At 39.7% G+C, this 20,217-nt stretch overlaps 1 protein-coding gene across 2 annotated transcripts in view; it reads left to right on the top strand.

Moving 5' to 3' along the window:
* Positions 1-1,182: 1,182 nt before the first annotated feature.
* The window catches only part of LOC108107756 (connectin), a 132,344-nt gene continuing 113,309 nt past the window's right edge, over positions 1,183-20,217 (top strand). Inside the window, exons 1-2 of one of the 2 annotated variants that reach the window (XM_017215429.2) lie at positions 1,183-1,953; positions 15,118-15,156. The gene's annotated coding sequence lies outside the window, so the exon portion shown is untranslated. The remainder of the gene's footprint in view (positions 1,954-15,117; positions 15,157-20,217) is intronic. The other variant, XM_017215428.2, reaches the window with a different exon arrangement.

Raw genomic sequence — 20,217 nt, 5'->3', positions numbered from 1 at the left:
GAGCTAACTTATATAAATATTATTTTGTGAAGTAAATTAGAGCATTCCCTAGTCATCTTGGGCATCTTTTTCTCTAGTTATTTTTAGATTTCTTTGCAATTTCACTTGCGAAGCGTCAAAGTCTTTCCCGCGACCCATGGGGACAGGGAACGTGATCTGGTTCTGTTTCGTTGCCGCATCTGCGAATTGAACTGGGACTGACAGCTGCACTGACAAAAATGAAGAGCTAATATTTAATATTTTAATATGATGAAAAGTGGGAAAACATGTTTATTAAATTGCATTATATTAATATAACTCTCTTTAGATTTTATCAAGAAGCATTTAATAAATAATTGTTATCAATCCAGGGCATGCCTTTTTCAATTTATTTATTTTATATAAATAATATTAGCGTGCAATCAACCGTAAACTCTTCACATTTTTTGTCAAGTCTGCATAATTTAAAAAAACTAAAGATTATTATTTAATCCATTAAAAAAAAAATAAGCATATTTTTGCCTGTGTCCCAATGGAGCCTGGCTTGTGGTAGGGCGCCATTTGGGGTCTATTTGGCCGTTGTTCCTAATTGCTGGCTCCGCGGAAAGCGGACATATCAAAGGCCATGGAACGGGAGTGCAACTGCAATTTTGAATTCAGCGCGGGTAACGAAGGGCTGGGGGCAGCTTTTATCTGCTTTGGTCGCCAGCCGAGCGTGGCTCTTATTAATGATTAATTAAAAAAAACTGTTGAAAGGGGTTCGTAGCACTGGTTTTCGGTGGGGCAGGGAGATTATGCTTATGACATATGTGGCATTTAATTGGGCAAACAAAACGAGCGGCCGGTATTTACTTATGGGAGTTAAAAGGAGAGACTAAGAGAGAGGGAGAGAGAGAGGGGGTCCTGAGGTAAACTGAAGCACTTCCAATGCCACACATTTGGCACTTTTCACTTCCAGTGTGGCAAACTAGTTGCGCTTTCCCTCAACGAAACGATTGGAAAACGAAACAGTCTCTCTTAAGGCACTCTCTTCTATGGTGTGGCAGGTCGCGAATTGCGGAGCTCTGGGCCTCCGGATTTATATATGTTGGGGGGAAATCTCCTATATAGCCGATGTGGCCAGCCGACGGATGATGAGGAACGAAGCAAGCCGCCGCCAATGCGAAGTTTTTGGCCAACTTGCAGAATCAGTCGTCAGTTTGTCCTAAGCGGATTTGGTCGACACGTGTATGTGTGTGGTTAAGATACAGATACATCTGCAGCTACGATTTCGAATACGATTCTGATTCCGAATTTTGCGATTTCTCTGAAAGAAGAAGAAAACCTACAAGTACAGTAAAGTCGTGTAGATTGGCGCGTGAATTTAACGCTTGGCCTAGGTCACGTATCGCACGTGTTTCTGACAGCAGGACCTCCCCCGCAGCAGGACCTCTCTTTCTCTCTCTCTCTACCTTTTTTTCGGCTAGTGTGTGTGCCTTTGATTAAGTGTTTGCCTTGCATGTGTGCGGTTGACATTCGATTTACTTTCGCCAAGTTACCGGAATAATACAGAAAAAAGAAAAAAAAAACTCTCGAAAAGGACGAACACTTCCCGCAGACTTTTGCGCCAGATCCAAAAACCGCTTCCTGTGTGCATATGTGCGGTCGATATTTGCATAAATTAAAAAAAGAAGAAAAAGAGTAGCATAGTCTCCAGCGTCCTCGCTCGTTGGCCTAATGAGTTTTTAATACTCTGCCGCGCTTCCTGATTGTCTGTGTGCGATAGAAACCAAAAACCAAAAAAGAAAAAAAGAAAAGAAAAGAAAATAAAAACTACCGTAGAACTAGAAAAACCCATTGGCAGAGGATTTTCGGTTAATTTATTGAGCCAGCAACGAGTTTAGAACGTGTCCGAAGCAGACCGACAAAAAATTAGCCGCCAAAGAAAACTAATTTGCACTTTGAAGTGAACTGAAACGTGGAAAGTTTGTTTGGGTAAGTGACACTGATCGAGTTCGAGTTGTTCAAAGTGTAAAGTTCACCTGGGGACGGGGTTGAATTAGCTCAAAGTTTGTGGGGATTTTAAATTAGGTTGATAATAAATTTTTGGAGTCGTTAAAGGGGATTTTTGTAACTAAAATTGTTTAGTTTGTGCTGGATAAATCAACAGAATTTACTTATTGCATAGATCAAAATAGTTTCATAGATTAATAACTAATTCAAAATGAATCATACGATATTATATGACCAATTTAAAGGTGTAAAAATCCGCTTTCGCTTGGAAAACCCCTTGTTTAATGACAAAAATCGATTCCCTCTCCCTTTCCATCAAAACAAACAAATTGCGTTCAACACAAATTTCCCTCTCGCCCATTACACTTTCGCCAATATATTTTGCTGCGGCATCCACATATACCCAAGGCAATTTGCGCATTGCATTGTCAAATATTTGCGAAATTTCAAACGGAAGCTGGAAACATTGCAAATTGAGCAAACAAATGTCCTTTTTACCAATACGATTTCCACAAAAAATGTTTTTTGTATATTGCCAAACAATGTTGAACATGTCGAATGAGATTCGACTTTACAGACTCAATCTTGCACTTATCGCTAATGAGTAGTGACAGAGTTCTGAAGCACGAATGCAACTTGAATTCTTAATGGAAATTATTAGTTTGAACGGCACTGGGAGTAGTGTGGAGTATCTTTGGGTTATGTTTCTTGGCCATATGCAAATCAGGCAATTTCGCAGCTGCAACTTATCAATGCTGCAGTGCTGGCCGAAACATTAATTTAAATTTAAATTTGATCTCTCTCGCATATCGAATGGCAATTATGGAGAGAGAAATGATTCGAATGATTATTTTTTGCACTCGGAAATTAATTTCGTTTGATGATTGCGTGCGGGGAGGATTGGGGATTTGGTTTTGTTTGCTTTGGCCTATCAAATAACCTAAAATCCCCATGTAACTCGAAACAATTCCAATTAATTCAGCATGTTTACAAACAAATATTTATCTAAGCAAACTCATATACGTATCTACCTGACCATGCAGCAGCATAAGTATGGCTGGACTTTTAGGCAGATATGCATTTAGTAAAAATGCAATGACAAATATTAATTAAAATATCCCGACCAGCTCTGGTGGATGTAATTAGTTTGTAATGCGAACATCAAACACATTTCTTTTTATTGGATTACTGCGAGTGGAAAGCAGAGGCAAAGTTACGTTTGAAACTGATTCCATTTCGGGGTAAATGCGATTAAGTTAATGTGTCAAACGCATTTGCCCTGTGTCTATCTATATTAAGGCATTTTAAGTTAATTTTAATGTTGTTTGCTTAATGCGTTTTTTATGCACTCGCATGCGGCGCATACTTGATGTATGTGCAACGTATATGCGGCGTATACTTGATATGTCGGCCCCAAAAACTTCCATTTCACATGCAATTCGCTTACCACATGCGGCATACAATTAAAAATAATTATTCCCAATTTACGATGACAACAATTTTCAATTTGAGTTTTACGTTTTAACCCCCGGCCTCCCTTTTCCTTTCCAACTTTTCCCTCAGTGTGACCAAGAGTGGTTCTTTGTTAGCTGGATCAACGTCAATTATGGCGTCTTTGGCCGCTTTTCAATTGGTTCGGAACCGATAGCGGATGCAGCCGGCAAAGGAAGCCCTGGCCATCCGCTCCAATTGTTGCCACGCGCTTCCTATGCTAAGCAATTAAAAAAATATAAAAAAAAGTGCATTGATTGCAGCTGCCACCGCATGATGCCACATAGTTCTATAGCTCTATGGCCGCGCACGTGTGGCTCGCTTTTTTATCGACCTCTTATTTTCCCCCTCTGGGGGCGGCACAAAGGACATAATACCTGACTGCCGGCGGTGAAAGGGAAAATTGACATGAATTGAGTTGATGCGCTTTGTGTGGAAAGCTTCTCTTTGCGAGTTTGATTTCCTTGAAAAGCTCGTGCAATAATAATTTCCCATTTTCTACTGTCGTCGAGGACTTAAGTCTTATAGGGCGAGTACTTCTTCAGTAAATTAGATGCAAAACTTCGGTAATTTATTCGCCAACAAGGAAATTAAAATGAAACCCAAATATGCGAAGTTTGGGAGAGGAATGTCTAAGATATTAAGGTTCTTTAAGCACTCTACCAAATGAGTTAACTAGAAATGTTCTTGAAATTAAATTAAATTTAAATAAATACAATAAGTAAACCAAATAAATCCCCTTTTATGTCATTAATCTTCCTTTTTTTATTATTCATTAATAGGCAACCTTATCACTGATTCACTTTTTCTCAATTAAAAATCAACTGGCCAACCTGATGACTCAGCTAATGGCCTCTTTGGCTGTCACCTGTTGAGATAGACAGATTCCATAGTACTTTGGGCCACTTTTAATTGAGTTTCGAATGTGCGTGTGCAGAGCGAACTGAAAAATGGGGACCAAAATGGCACGAAATTAATGCGGACAGTTGACTTTTCCGACATTTTCATTGCCACATCTGCCACTTTTCATGCCGAGTCACCTTAAAATTCATTGGCCTCACCTTCGGTCCATCCCCGCCTCCACATGCTTATGCAAATCGCATTTTAATAAACTTGCCTTGCGTCAATTTTCATTTACATTTAGTCCACTGGGGCGTGGTGCCGCCGCCTCCTTACAGCCCACTCCATTCAGCTCCGTTTTTAAGTCCCAAAACGTTACGAAAAAAATCCTAATTAAATTTGAATTTACTTTAAGCATTTGGGGCTTTGTTTGCTTTGTTTTTCAGTCTCGCATCCTGCGTGGATACCATTTACGTTTATTATTTTCCGGTTTTTCTTTTCTGTTGATTGCTCATTAAAATTTGAAATTTCATTTTGCTATACATAAAAACAGAGAAACAAAAAAAAAAAAAAAACGTTAAATTTCGCCAAATTGAATTGAATTTAATATCAGTTTTCTAATGGCTCTGCTGCTCAAGGATTCTGTCTTGATGTATGTGCAAAATTTGGGGAAATGGCTGGGAAATGGGAAATGGGGAAAATGCTTTGGGGGGTTGCAGCCATAATCCTTGATGAAAATATGCAAAAATAAATATGGCGTAAGGAGATAAAACGGGTCTGCTAGAAAATCAATGCTAAATGCGTTAAGTGATTTTTAAAGTACATTTAACAGCGGTAGGCACGTGACAGCCACGCCCCCGAGCACCCATACGCCCTCATATACACACACATATACACATATGCAACATATTTCTGGTTTTGCTGAAAATATAAAACATTTTCGGTGTTTTTCGCTTGTTTTGCTTGGGGTCACAGGCAAAAATGGAGGACGGAAGTGGGCGCCAAGTCAAATATGTATGTGTGTGTGTGTCTGTGTGGGTATTGACAAATGTGGAGGGGGTGGTGGATGGTTGTGTGGGTTGAAAGGAAAGGTGGTGAAGTGGCAGGGGGTCATGAGTTACTGTGGCGGCAAACACATGTTTGTAATATCCTTGTTGATTGTTGACTGCCTTCGGTTGTCGCTGCTTTCCGACTGCGAGATGCCGCTGATTGCCAACAAAACTGTTTGGGGGCTTTCACATTGTCCAACAAATATGACACAATTTGTTAGGTAGTTGTTTTCAATGGAAAATCTGGTTTTGAAGACTTTTTAATGGCCCCTGAGGTGGGTTTAATGATAGCACGGCAATAAATAATAAATTATTTGGATTGTTTTGGTAATTTTATGGGAAGAAAGTTATTTTAGATCAAAATTTTAGAAGATTTATTCAATAAGAACTTTAACTACATTCAAACTGTTTTACGGCCATTTGTTAAATAACTTTAATTTTTAAACATTTTTCTTCCTAAATTTCATTTTTCCATCTGTTTCTCGCTTTCCTTTACAATCACAGTTCAAGCTCACCCTTTAAGCTGCTCTTTTCTCTGATTGTTTCAACAAGTTACGCATACGCAGCGGTGGCCAAGTGGCTGACGATAGATTAAGTAGCTGACAAATGCTTTGATTACTTAATCAGGCTGCCAGGATAAGGCCAGATGAAGCGAAACGAGCGCTTAAACGAGCTTTAAATGTGCCCCTGAGTCAGCAGGCGCACAATCGCAATCCCATTTCCCATTTTCCCAGTTGACACCACCAACCCTCGGTAACCTCCTAGCACGTTGCACTTGCCGTTGCAGGATGCAGGACTCACGATGCAGAGAAACTGGGGGCCATGCAAGTGGCAAATTTAATTGAAATTGAAAGCACTTTAGTGTCCTTTTTGCCCTGGCTGTGCAGCCTTGGCTCTCCGCTGACCCCGCCACCCGACCCGCTCGACTGCATCCAACTAATTTGTGCCACTAATGAATTTATTTGCCACTTGTATGCTGGCGTCGTGGGCGTGGCCGCCGTGCAATCCGCTCGGCGAATAAAACAAAATAAATGAAAGTAATATAAAGCGTGAAGCGAGCGACACTTTGCTGGCAGCTTCAAGAAAAGCCAGTCGAAGCCGTCGACAAACGAAATCGTTTGAAAATTAATTTTCCATTTCACAAGGAAAAGGAGTGAGCGAAATGTCCCTTGCCTTTCTGCCTGCCCTCCTGCCCGCTTGCCTGCTGCATGTGTCGGCAACCAGCTCGTGTCGAATTACAATTTATTGGCTGCTAAGTGGCTGCCAGCGTGGGCCTTGACACTTTTCATTATACCCTTACCTCTCAGCAGCTAAGTAACACTTTTTCCCTCTGCCTCAAAGGACTAAGTTGATACTTAATAAATAGGAAAAGATATATTTTGTACTTCCAAATATTTTCATTTATTTCTGATTTATGAAACAGTATTCCTTTAATTATGATTGGCATGCGAACTGAAATTTTCTTTAATTCTTATTGCCATATGCATTTAAATTGCATTTTGTGAGTTAAAAAAATACTCTCAATGACAGCTGATTAATGCAAATTGGAAAGAGATATTATTTGGCATTCCATGAATATATTTCCTTAATTGAAATTTTGTATCAATACTTTGTTTGGTTTATCATAGGGGAAATAAATCCTTTTCCAAAGAGATTGTTGAAAATTAAAAGTGATTATTGAAATAGTTTTAGGAAAATATAGAAAAATAAAGTTTTAAACATTTTTATGGATTTTTCAAAGACTTTATTTTAATCTGAAAGTAATAAAATGTATAACTCAAGGAAGTTTGTTTCCCTAACTTAGCTAGAGTATCTCGCAAGCCTTGCAATTCCCTGCGAAAAGGACTCGCTGTCAAATGCTTACATGCTTGAAATAACAAATGGCAAATGTATAACCTACAACTGCAGTAACAAAAGCAAAGCACAAGCAAAACTAAAACGAATTGCATTTTGTTTCCTGCTCAAAGGCAAACATCAGCGGGCAAATAGTACTGCTACTAGCTGCTTTAATTTTTAATTAAACATTTGCGAGAGCAGCAGAATTTCCAGCTCCCATAGCTCCCAAATGCATCAGCTACCCCTGCTCTGCCATACAGTCCGAGCAATTTATGAAATGCTCCCTGAGCATACATACATTGTGGGCCATGATTATTGCATTTTTTGTGTTGGCTTCTGGTTTGCAGTTATGGCCTCTGGTTTGAGGCACGTGCATTCCATTTAATTGAATGGAGGAGCGGCTAAACATGAGCCGTAATTAGGCTTCATTTTTCTCCGTTTCCCGCTCACTGGGGGCCACCTGAATTCCCTGAAATTGCACTGAAAACAATGGGCCAAGGGGTCGAGGGGTCAATGGGTGAAAGGGCTTGCGAGGAGGTAGAAAGGTCTAGAGTGGCCGGCTTTGTTGCATTGCTGCAGTTGCATGTAGACAGAGGCACAATAACTTCTTGTTATTATGCTGCAAGAGTCAGCGCAGGCCAAGTCGGGCCGGGCAACTACCAATTCATATTTGACTGGCACTCGGCAGTGGTAGGCACAGGAAGTACACTAAGAAAAAACGGTGTAAGTTAGAATTAAATACGGTCAACATGTTTAGAGAGATATAGGAGCGATTGGTCTTCTCTTTCCCAATAACTTTTCTGAAACGTGAAAGCATAGCAAGTGAGAGACTTTTACTGACTAAAATGCCTAAAGAGTTTATTTTTCTCCCAGTGTACACATACACGCTGAGACGAAGGACCCACATAGGACTCAACCCGGCCTGCACTTGTTGTTTTTTTGCAATTTTCATGAGTGGCACTCGGGTAAAATATACTATTTATTTCGCTACTCTCGCTCCGAGAACGAGCGGCTATGGCCCAAATGAACCACATTCCATTCTGATGTTGGCCCAACTTTTGCGTAGAGGAAGCAGGTGGAATGCATTGTTGTTGGTGTTGCACTTCTACACTTTTGTTGCCTGTTACGTAAAAAGCTCGTTGAGTGAAAAACGTCGAGTTAAGTATGTGTGTGTCCCCCGTCTAGAACTGTGTGCTGTTTTTTATTTTTTTTTTGGAAGAAAAAAACGATATGATGCAACAGTCGGTGGAACAGATATATACACTCAGCAACATAATTTGGGATTATAAAATAAAATTTTAACTTTAGTTTAACAAGGATACATGATCTTAAAGATGTCTCAAAAGTATGTTGTTTCTTAGGTTAGGTTTCTTAGGTTAATCTAACATTTTTTTTAATTCCTAAATTATTATTATTGAATTATAATGACAAGTCAAATACATAATTTCCATTCAAAATCTTATGTTATTTATTTCTCTGTGCATTTGCCCAGATATAGTAATGCCATTCTGAGGAACATCGCACATCCCTGAGCTCGCTACCTCAGCTCCTCGAGTGGCACTCATCGTGAGCAGCGGACAGGTGAAATACCAACCAACCAGCCACCCAGCCACCCATCCACCCACTTAACTTGTGCCGCATTACCTTGCCCAAAACTATGGCTATATATATATATCCTGTGATTCAGTTTCTATTTCTCTTTCCGTTTCTGCATATGTATTTGCTTAGCTTGCGTATTCGTTTTTCTTTTTTCGTTTTCGTGTCGTGCTTACTGCTTTGTGTGTTGTTTTTAGTTTTAATGAAATGTAAATGTTTAGTCATACACACAGCCGCACACCGAGTGGCTCTGTCATTAATAGCATGTGTAAGGTGGCTTTTGTGAGACGGCAACGGGCAAATACTAAAAAATACGAAATGCAAGGGCCTTGCTTATTTTTCAAACTGTTTCCACTGCCCAGCAGCAGGAAAGAATTTCAAATTAGATGACGTTTTCTATGGGGAAAAAGAGTTTTGAGTACCTTGATGTAGGCTGTTTTTCATTTCATAATTTAACTTGTATTTTTTATCATTTTTATGAAAAAAATAATTTTTTAAAAATTTTATATTTTTCCATATCTGTGATTTTTACATTTTATCCCAACGGCTGAGCAGTGGAAACAGCTCAAAAAAACTGAAATGACAGATGGCACTGCCGACGGCCTCCACTCGCGGATTGTTTGACGAGTTGCCCTAATGAGGCGACGCTCTTGAGGACTCTACGGATGATGATGATGATGTGGATGTAGATGAGGATAAGGACTGGGCTTGGTTCCTGCTAATTGGACTGTGAGCAAGTGCATCCCGGCTAATGCATTCTGACCACTGGCATATCAGTAAATGCTTTTTCCATTCAATTTTACGGCTTTTTCTTTTTCGGCAATGCGAAAACTTAGTACATTTATGGGAATTGTATGCTGGATCGTTGCAATTTCAATTTCAATAAGCCAAAGTGCGTTTTGTGGTCTGGACGGGATATTTATTAAAAACATCCCAGTGCAGCCGTTCGAATGGAATTCATTTCAAAAGTCGAAAAGAAGCGTTTTCAGCTCGAAACCGACTGGCAAACAAACATTCGGCAATTTGTACATATTTGGGAGGCACTAGGAGTGTTGACTTTAACACACGCTTGTCAACGTTGACCAAAAATGGTTTTGGGAATGAGTAGGATATGGGGGGTAACAGTCCGGGTGCTGGGGTGACAAAATAGCATTTCCTTTTGACTTTTTGGACGCTTGACTTCTCGTAAGCGGTGCTTGTTCGCATTTTCCGCCGGATTTTGTTTACAAGCCGCGCCGCAGAGCACGAAAACAAATTGAAAATGCACCACCATTTCCCCAACCCCACAACCCAACGAATCCGAGGAACAATAACAATGGCAACAATGGCCAAGCTGCACAAATTGGTGACAGCTCTGGTTGTTGAACGTTAGCTGCATTTGTTTGCCTTTGTGCGGCATTGTTGTCAAATTTATTAAGTTACTCATACGCCCCCGCTGCTTGGCCACCACAGCAGCATGTGGCAACTGTTCCAGTCTCCCAAATGCCCAGTAGAGGGGTGGCACCCGATAAAGTAGCCTCCCTTGTCAAGGTCCTCGGCATCATATCAATGTTTGGCATTTCAACGCCAACGCAATACAAAAAAATTCCTGCGGGCTGTAAAGAGCTTACCAAAAGGACATTGACTGAAAAACAAACATCTAGGATTTTAAATAAATCTTATTTGTACAGTGTATCTAAACAGGATCTTATACGGGTTTTTCCTATTTTCCTTGCAAAATTAGTTCTAGGTTAAAAAACCTAAAATATTGATCTTAAAAATTCTTCTATAAAAACAATGCATAAACCACGTTTTAAAATAAAATGTTGAATATCTTTGAAATAGTATAGAACGGGAATCAGAGTTATGTACTTGCCTCTTGACCCACTGTTCCTTAGACTTATGTAAGACTCTGTACTCCGGCAAGCATTTGCCACTTGTCATTGAGTGGCCCGGCATGCAGGAAGACATTTCCCGGCGCTTTTCCCCGCCAACCGCTTGCTTTGCCAAGCCAACAGCATCTCATTTCCCGTTCGGTTCGCTTTCGGGTCACTTCTTCGCCGTCAATAGGCATTTGGCTATTGAAACTTTTCCAGCTAGGAAACCCGCACGCACACAGGCCACAGATAATATGCACATGTGTTGCCATGTTGCCATGGCTCTGGCCATAGAGCATATATATCCCGATTCTTGGGAACTGGCTCCCGTCACTCTGGGCCATAAATATCCGCCTAAATATGCTGGTCAGGCCAGCTGAGATGGCAGCCTTAGGCCAAAATCTGTCTTAATATGTGCGATGTGTTGTCTGCGCTGTCTGTTTCTATATATATATATATATAGTCGTATATGTATATGTATTTGTATAAATGTCGTGTGGGAGTGTGATTGTGTGTTTGCGGGATTTATGTTTGGGGCCAAGTTGTAAGCGCCAATGTTTTTTATGTTGAACTTAAAGACATCCTAAGTACTTTCTCTGCACTTCGCACTGTGGCTGATTTTTTGTCCTATTGCAGTGAGAGAAATTTTGAAAATATTTATAAACTAATAATGTTAGAAACAGCAAACTATTTTTATATATTTTTATAAAAAATATTCGTTGAGACCTCAAACTATATTTTTGTGGGGTTTTCGGATCACTAATAAAACTTTTAAAGACTTCTGTAACTCTCGAATTCTTTCTCAAGTTCTTCAAATATTTCTTTAAGTGCACCAAATCACCTCCAACCCCGTCTTTACCCACGGACAGCAGCTGCTCCTTGTTGTTGGCGCTCCTGCTCTGCTTGTTGGTATTATTTCTGGTGGCACTTGAAGTCTGCTCGTGGGATCGCTCCAGGGCGTTCAACTTGCTCCCGTCTTGGCCTCCTCGATGTCGTTCTTGTTTGTTGTTCTTGGCAACTGTTTTGCTTGTGTTTTATGGTCAGTTCTAATGTGCTCCCTTGCCCGCTGTTGCTGCTTTTGCTGCTTCTGTTCCTGTGTTTGTGCCCAAGTACTTAGTGTTAATAAACTTTTATAAATATTCTCTTTGACACTTTTAGCACGAAATAAAACTGACAAATAAATCTGATTAATCATTGCACTTTGCGCTTTGTAATAGCACTTTATCGTATTTTATTTGGTCCTACAGTTTACCTACTTATGACCCAGACACGTGGCCATTTTCGAGATAACTTTCCGCTGAGCTAGGAACTTTTTGCTGGTCAATCCATCAAGTTTAGGGAGTCTAGCATAGAAGTATCTCCCCTAACACGGAATAAATTCGGAATATTTTTTGATTGCCTTCAAATTCAATTGGTTTTGCCCACCGGTTTTGCTAGTTTATTGTATTTGAAGGCGTGGTTATTGGCTTCAGTTGAGCGGCTTTATTACACGGTCTTCCATAGATACATATCGGAGCATTTCAATGGCTGTTTGCCAAACAAAATTGTTTGATAACAAAACCATTTCACGGGGGCGGGAGGGTCCATGAACCCCTCACAACGTACTCATCAAATGCAATGAAAAAATCCGGGAGCAGCCGGGAACCCAATTGGAGCTGCATCCTTCTCCCCAGTGAACAATTCTAGGCAAATACAATTTTGAACGCATCACAACACGCAAACACAATCACAAATGGGTGAGGGTTACTGGCGGGGTAGAGGTGATGGGTTTTTCGGGATGGTCTGGATCAAGGAGTAGAGGAATCGTGAAGCGGGTCCGATGGCAACAGAAAATGGAGTGACGGAGCAGCACTTGGCGATTGTCCGTCAGTCAGTCCCCTTGCCATTCCCCAACTACATAGTGCATACTGGCCATTGATATGCGCCGCGGTTTTTTTACACGCGGTATTGTGGGGAGTTCAAGGGTATATTGGTTGTATATCGAGTAGGTTAGGTATAGTAGAAAAAAGCTGTGCCAGGAAAATAAAAGAGAAATAGGAATGTAGAAATGCTCTCTTAAGACGATGATAAACATTGCTTAAAATTTTGTTAAATAAAAAGAAAATTGGGTATCTTATAGTTCAGTGAAGTTTCTAAGTTTTTTCAGCTGCCTCTTTCCCCTTCCTTCTTTTCCTCTCTCCCTATTTCTCGTCCTGCTACTCCGTTTCTGTTCACAGCCACGCGAAGAGGTCACACTTAATTTCCGCTCGAATCCGTAGCATACTTTTTGGGGTCTGTTGCTCCTGCTGCCGTTGCCGCTGTTGCTTCTTCTGCTGTCATTGTTGATGCAGCCCTGTGCTTGGTCCTGTCAGTTGCGCTGAACTTTCAACATCCGCTTTTCATTTACACACACACACACTCTCTGGCAGAGGGCACACGCACGCTATTTGGCCTGTGTCCTGCGCTTCATCTTGTTGTTGTTGCTGGCAACATCTGTTGATTATTTTGGCGCTGCTTTCTTTTTTTTGCACTTCACAATGCCGCACTGAGCGAGTGTGTGAGTGTATGCTATCCATGTGGCTTGTTTATCGCTCACGCACACATACAGGCACATGACACAAGGTGGCTCAAAGTTTTTTTGTGCTTTTTTTATTGCTTCTTTTTGTGTCCTTTCGAGCTGCCCCTTTTTGCATTTCCACCCAAGCACACTCACACGAACGCACACACACACACACATGTCGGTGGCAAAATTGATTATGAAATGATTTATTGGCCTCAAAAACTGCTTCAATATTGATTAAAGTTACTGTTTTTTGCCCCACGATTTTCCTCACTTTTCCCCACTTTTCATGTTCTTCATTTTTTACCCGTTTGCGGCCATTTCCGAGTCGCGGACCATGCGGCGTATGCGTAACGTTTGTCATGGCATTTTATTACCACCACCCATCCCTACCACCCCTTCGTTTGAGCCAACCGTTTAAATGCATTTTTGTAAGCTACCAAATATCCGCAGTTCGAAAATAAAACCTTTTAAAATAAACGCTGCATGCATTTTCCAACAAAGCTCATATTTGCGGGTTAGAGAAATGCATATTTGTTGGATGGCAAGAAAATGCGGTGAAAAAAAATGTTGGGAAATATCTTTTGTGTCGCAGCCGTTTGGAATTTGCACAGATGAATTGAGTGTGTATTGCTTTTAATAAAGGGATTATTTATCTGGTTTTAAATCGGTTAATTAACGCAGCCATTGTTATGAATAAAAATCGAACCATTAGTGGCTTAAATGTTTTTTCTACGAAATGCTGGCATTCCGAAATAGGTTAACTATTGAGTTACTTTGTGTCTTCATATAATGGGATTCCTTTGATTGGCAAGGTTTTGTATTTTATGAATAAATATTTTATATTTTTTTATAAAGCATACACAGGGTATTGTTCTTGCAATTAGTCAACATTCTTGTTCAATTATAAATGCTTGGTAAATTAAATTATGTTTTGTGAATTCAAAATTAATATTTGCTCCACAATAATAGTTTATTAAAGAAGCAGTTTCTTATTTATAAGTTTAAATAGTTAAAATAAATAATATTAAGCCTTGAAAAATGTAATTTAAAAATATAATAGTTATTTCTATGAAAGTTTGTCAAACATCAAGCAGAGTATTCAATTCTTCGGTAAACATAGAAAGCCCTGCTGTTGTTTTTTTTTATAAGTTTACTTTAGTTTGTCCCATTGCATTTTTTATATATGATATTTCATAGACATGGTTTGCCGCTGTCGGCGCTGCTACTGTTTTTGCTGGTCGTCCTGTCAGCAGTTGTCAACACAAAAAGGTGTGCAGCTCATGGCAATCCGAACAGGTGTGAGCCATGGTGATTGGATGCTTTGTGGGGAGTCGAGTGGAATGGCCGTAGTGGGGATATGTCAGATGGGTTTTGTTTCAACACATTTGGAGCGTTAAATCATTCATGTTGATTTAATTATTTTACGTTGTTGATTCAATAATTTTTTATTTGATTTATTTATTTATTTACACGTTGGCACGTTTGAGGCGAAAAGTTTGTTGTTACTTCTGGCGCTGCCTCTGCTGCTGCTGCTGCTGCTACTGTTATTTCGTTGGTCGCTTTAAATGACATCATCAATCAATCACGTCACTTATGACAGCCATCGCAGCACTCTATATGAACACCATAATTCTCAAAATTTGTATAAGAGAGGGAAAAACAAAAAACCAATCTGCATTGCAAATTGCAGTGAAATTAAAATTACATTTCACCGAGCTCTGATTAGGGTAATGAATTATTGTTGACTGCTGGTCAAATGAGTTATGGATTAATAATTATGCGCAAATAAATAAAATGCGGACGGTGAAAATGAACTTTGAGTGGCCGGATTATAATAAATATTTATCAACACGAATTGTTTGTTCTATTTCTTTATTAAAGTTCCAACTGGGGCGTAACTAAAATGTTTCCCCTTTCTCTTAACTCTTTTTTGCAGGCTCGCCTCTCAGGCAAAGTTGGTGTATATTTCTTTTGGGTAAGCATTAAAATGAAAAATTCAATATTCGCTTTTTCCCAAAAAGTTGGTCGGCCAAGTGGGTTGGCGGAAAATGGGCCACGGATAATGCCAAAAAACGGCGCCGGCTGATTAAGAGTGCAGGGCGTGAAATGCAGCTTGCGATAAATTTAAATGATTTCCATCGAGGCAGAAACCCAAATGGCACTTGCTCAGCCCGGCAGCCCATTGTTGTCCTCGTCCTTGTTGTTCTTGTTGCTCCTGCTGCCTGGCAGCGCCTTTTGGATTTATTATTATGATTTGAAAGTGCATAAACCACTTGAGGGCGATTCGGATTCGGAGCAGCGCATTTCGCTGCATAATTGGCACAATCAGCCAAAGGCGAGCGCGATAAAATCCGCCAAGTCCTCGAATCACCCACTCAAAAGACAGAGGCATACGAAAGGGGATTCTTTAGGGATATAAGCCCTTTGGGGCTTGTGGCGTGTTTGACGAATCAACTTTCAAAATGTATTTAAAAATCTAAAACCTGTAATTAAATGACCTAAATATGTTGGTGGATGTGTTAATATCTTCTACTTAAAGTAAAAGCTGTCATAAAACACTCACATATTAAATCCCCATTTAAAAAATGCAACTTACACCCCTGCCAGATCCTTTCAAAACTTCAAGTTGTCCGCTTCGGTCTGAGCTGAGCTCTTGTGGGGTCGTTTTGTACTTTTTTTTTATATATTTTTTTTTGCTGATTGTGTTGATTTTCCAACCTTTTAATTAAGTGACAGGACGAGGGCAAGGCGTCAGTTCAGCTCAAGTTCCAGTTGCATTATAATGACGTAGTGGGGGGCGACCGACGGCGCATCGAGTCTTTAGTCCGCAAACAAATCGCTGGCAAAACAAACAAACAAACAAACAAAAAAACAAACAGACTGAGGAGCCGGGCAGACAGTGATTGAAAGAAGTCTGCACACGTGCGCACAGGTGCCCATAGCCGGCGCTCATTAAAATGCAACTGTGTGCGGTAATGGCCAAAAAGGGAAACGTGCAATAAAAGCAGACTCAGAAAAAACAGTTGTGGGAAAAGCTGGAAGAGCGTGGAACATAGTACATAGCATAGAAATACATTTCGCTTTATGCAAATGCATAAAAAAATACCACAGACCAAGTGGAGGCAAATAGACGAGGCGGCAGCAGCGCCCCCGAAAAACAAAAAAAAAAAAAATAGAAGAAAAACCCCGCCAAATGGAGCAATGCGGGAGTATATCAAAAATCCATGTCGGCTTCCATCTCCTCCTGCTTTTGAGTTTTCAGCGTCTGCCTGGAATAGAATTTTCAGGATCTGCTGCTGATTTTGCTCCTGCTGCGCGTGTTATTTCAGTAAAAACGCGCCAAATAAATCTAAAAACTTTAAAAACCAAAAACACAAAAGAAAGATATTTGCGAAATAAAACCAGAAAAAGCTGTGAATACTCTATTAGATTTTTTAAAATACTTTTTAACCTTCTTTAAAGGTGTTAGATCTCAACTAACATAAACTGTTCCCCATTAAATACAAAATCACACTTTAAAGTACATCAAAAAGATTTGCTAACAACCAGTTAGATAGGCTTTAAGCAGTAATTTCGCCTGCAGGTGTGAAATTCATAATACATAATCCAAATACACAATGATAATTATCAATGCCCTTTGATAGACTTAATATAAACTGCCGAAATGGAGGTGGAGTTAATCCGAATATCTCAAAGGCCTCCCCAAAGCTAAAATAAGAATATTTTTCCGTTGTTTTTGGAAATTTTATGCTCGACTTGGGTGAGTCTGAGGAAAGGAGTCTGAAAAGTGCCAAAGGCACAAATTATACAAGTATTTCTCAGAGAAGTTTGGAGTGAGAGGACTTTAGTTGTTCAGACTTAAATTGGTTTGAAATTAGAAGCTTGTTTCTTTGCACAAAGTTGCCCCCGCGTTTCCTTTTCTCTCTAGATGAGTTCCTGGGCTAATCAGCCGAACAGCTGATGGCCAAGAGGGTCGGGGCCAAAACGCTTTGGGTCAGACAAACATCAATAAATTAGAAAATGAATAAATAAATAAGCTTCGAGCCTGGCCCACTCACACACACACACTTATACATTTCGTATAAGAGGGGGCGGTAAATAAATCACCACAATAAATCTTTGGTACGCAGTTGGAAGCGTTTTGCGGGCTTACCCACCTCCCAATGGCCATGGCACATTTTTCCGCTTGTAACTATAAATATATTTATGCATGCATGACATAAGTTTGTCCGGAGTGGATGAGCTGCTACGCCGGATGCGTCCCATTGAAATCCTCGCAAGCTGCAAAGTGGCAAAACTTTAAGCAACTTTGGGGCAACCGCAACACCGCACTCAATAGACGACAACTGCCACTGGGACAATGTTGGGAGGCGGGAAAATCGCATTAATTTCACAAATTTGACTGGCAAAAGTTTGAGCCGACATCAGGCACTTGAAGTTAAACGCCATTTAAAGACAAAAGGATACACTTCAGAGGCGGAACAGTAGGCTCGATTGTCAACATTTAATACGGGGTGATTTGGCATTGTTAGAAGAGTAGTTAAAATGAAGAGTTTTTAATGTGAGCGATAAGATGTCTTCTTTAGATGTAAAACTAAGAAAATGTTTAATACAAAATCTTTATTTTCAGTTCTTTTATCTTCTAAAAAATATTCATATATATATTCTTAGAGAGATTTGCTTCTTCCACTATTCATTATTTAAGGAAACCATTTTGGAAAGCAGCATCATCTTAAAATAGCATCCCATAGTTTTCAGTTTAATGAAAAAATAAGCTCAAATTAAAAATTCAAAAGCAAAGCTGGCTTAGGCTGTTCAGAAATCTTCATACTTCGATTCCCATTCACCTAACCTTTTAAAAATAGAAAATGAAAAGACTTGGCAATGTGTAAAATATATTCCAGTTGGTCTTAAGAAATTTGCGGCTTGTATTTTTAAATCCTAAAGTCAAATTAGCTTTCTTGTTGCCTGTCAATAAAAGGCCATGTTCAATTTATTTTTGCTAACAATTTATTCATATTTTTAATGGATCTTTCAGGCTTGGCCTGAGGCGAGAGCAAATAAATATTTTTCTCCAACTTTCTTACAATTTTTCTTGTAGTTTATTTTCTTTTTTCTTATATATATTTTATTTTTTTATAAATGTAAACTCCTTGGTAGAGATTTTCTTTTCTGTTGATTCATGCTGCTTGAAGAGTTCTTCCCTGGCAACGGCAACGCTTTTTGTTGGCAGCAGTCAAGCCGCAGCCATTAGCTTAATTTGTTTAATTAATGAATTTGCTGAAACTTGTTCCCTGATTTCAGTCTTCAGTCTTCAGCCTTCCCTTTTCTTTCATTTTTTTCTCACCCAGCCTAGGGGTGTATGCGTGTGTGTGTGTGTGTGTGTGTTTGCAGAGGCGTTTAAATGGGAATTCGTCTTCTCAAGTAGGCACACATATACGTATAACCAAAATTAAGGAAATTAATCATACGCACTGTGTGCCCACAAGAGAGTGGGACAGAGAGTCATAGAGTAGAGTGGCGTAGAGAGTCAACTCCCAGTCGACTGCACAGTAAATTTTGTATTTTCCACATTTACTCGTTGAATATGCACTCAATTGGAATTTATGTGATTTGTGTGCTCAAGGACCTGTTTGGGTTATCAACAACACGGCAGGCTGTGCTCGACAAAAACCTCTTTGCCTGGTCCATGACTTTGGACTTTTGGCTTATACGCTCATAGATACCAAATATATATATATATATATAAATAAAAGGGGTAGAGATAGCTTTTTGGTCTTTTAATTAGCAACCCTCAGAATGTCTGGGTGTGTGCGGAAAGTTTTGGGGCATTTTAATATTGTCATCATCATCATAATTGAAATAAAGCAACATAGCTCCTCCAGGCATTAAGCTTCCTGCTCCTACTTTCTAAGGGCGTGACCCAAACTCTTTTCGGTTTCTCGTTTATACATTTTGTGTGCTACTTTTTCACAACTTGTTGGGTGTTTCGCCGCTACTCTTGTCGTCTGTTTTTTGTTTTTTTTTTTGCGAGTGGGGTTTATGGTTTTTCATTTTTATTTTTACGCCACTTTGTGTGCTACTTTTTGGCCCAGAAAGTGTGTTGCCCTGCGTTTACCTTTATAAGCGGCTTTTGGCCAATTTACAGGGGTACGAGGCTGGCGGTTACAACGTGCGTGGGAGATCCTCACCGCTCCTGGCACCGTTATGGCCAACCTTTTGGCGGCAATTTTCGGTCGGTTGTCGTTGGTTGAGCGGTTACCAGTTGCCGGTTGCCTGTTATCATTTATGGCTTACACATTTGCCTAGAGTTTGTTTTTGTTATTGCAATTAGCAGCCGGCATAATGAAGTTGGCTAATTGTAGGACCGCCGATATGAGCAAAGGGCCCTAAAACAATTTACGGTTAGCCATAAAGCAATTAACCAAAGCTCCTTTTAATCCGGAAAACTAATGTGAATGCGGAGCAAATATATGACCAAAACGTAATCCGATTTTTTCAGTTGGAATACGAAAAGTCCAGGGACTATAATGGAACATAAACTATTTTCAAAATTGATTCATTTGTGGCTTGAAAACATGCTCTATACATTTGTTTCCAGGCAGTAATGTATTAGATAAATATAACTATTTTCAGAAAGATTTAAAAACCACAAAATAAATGTTTCTTAAATAAAATTTTACTCTATGTAAACGTAACGAAACCAAAGTAAGCCATTCCATTGGTTTATTTTAATGAAACGTTTCAGTTTCGGCAATGACAGACAATTTAAATGCCAGTAGATGTCATTATTTATGCGCTAATGTTTTTGCCTAGCAAATGCGAAATTCGATTTGACCCGGCCCAAAAACAGGGCAAATAACAACAATAATGGCGGGAATCACTATCAAACCGAGCGGACAAACGTGCGGACCACCAAAAAAGTTTTTACGAGCGCTCAACCAAAACAAAACTTGGATTTGCATAATATACAAATATAACCATACAAACTGTTAGCAGCGCACAGAGGTCCAAAAATTGTATCCCTGTCCTGGTG

Source organism: Drosophila eugracilis, unplaced genomic scaffold (assembly GCF_018153835.1).
Source record: "Drosophila eugracilis isolate 14026-0451.02 unplaced genomic scaffold, ASM1815383v1 contig_2088, whole genome shotgun sequence".
NCBI classification, from domain to species: domain Eukaryota; kingdom Metazoa; phylum Arthropoda; class Insecta; order Diptera; family Drosophilidae; genus Drosophila; species Drosophila eugracilis.
This window is presented reverse-complemented; position numbering and strand designations above follow the sequence as displayed.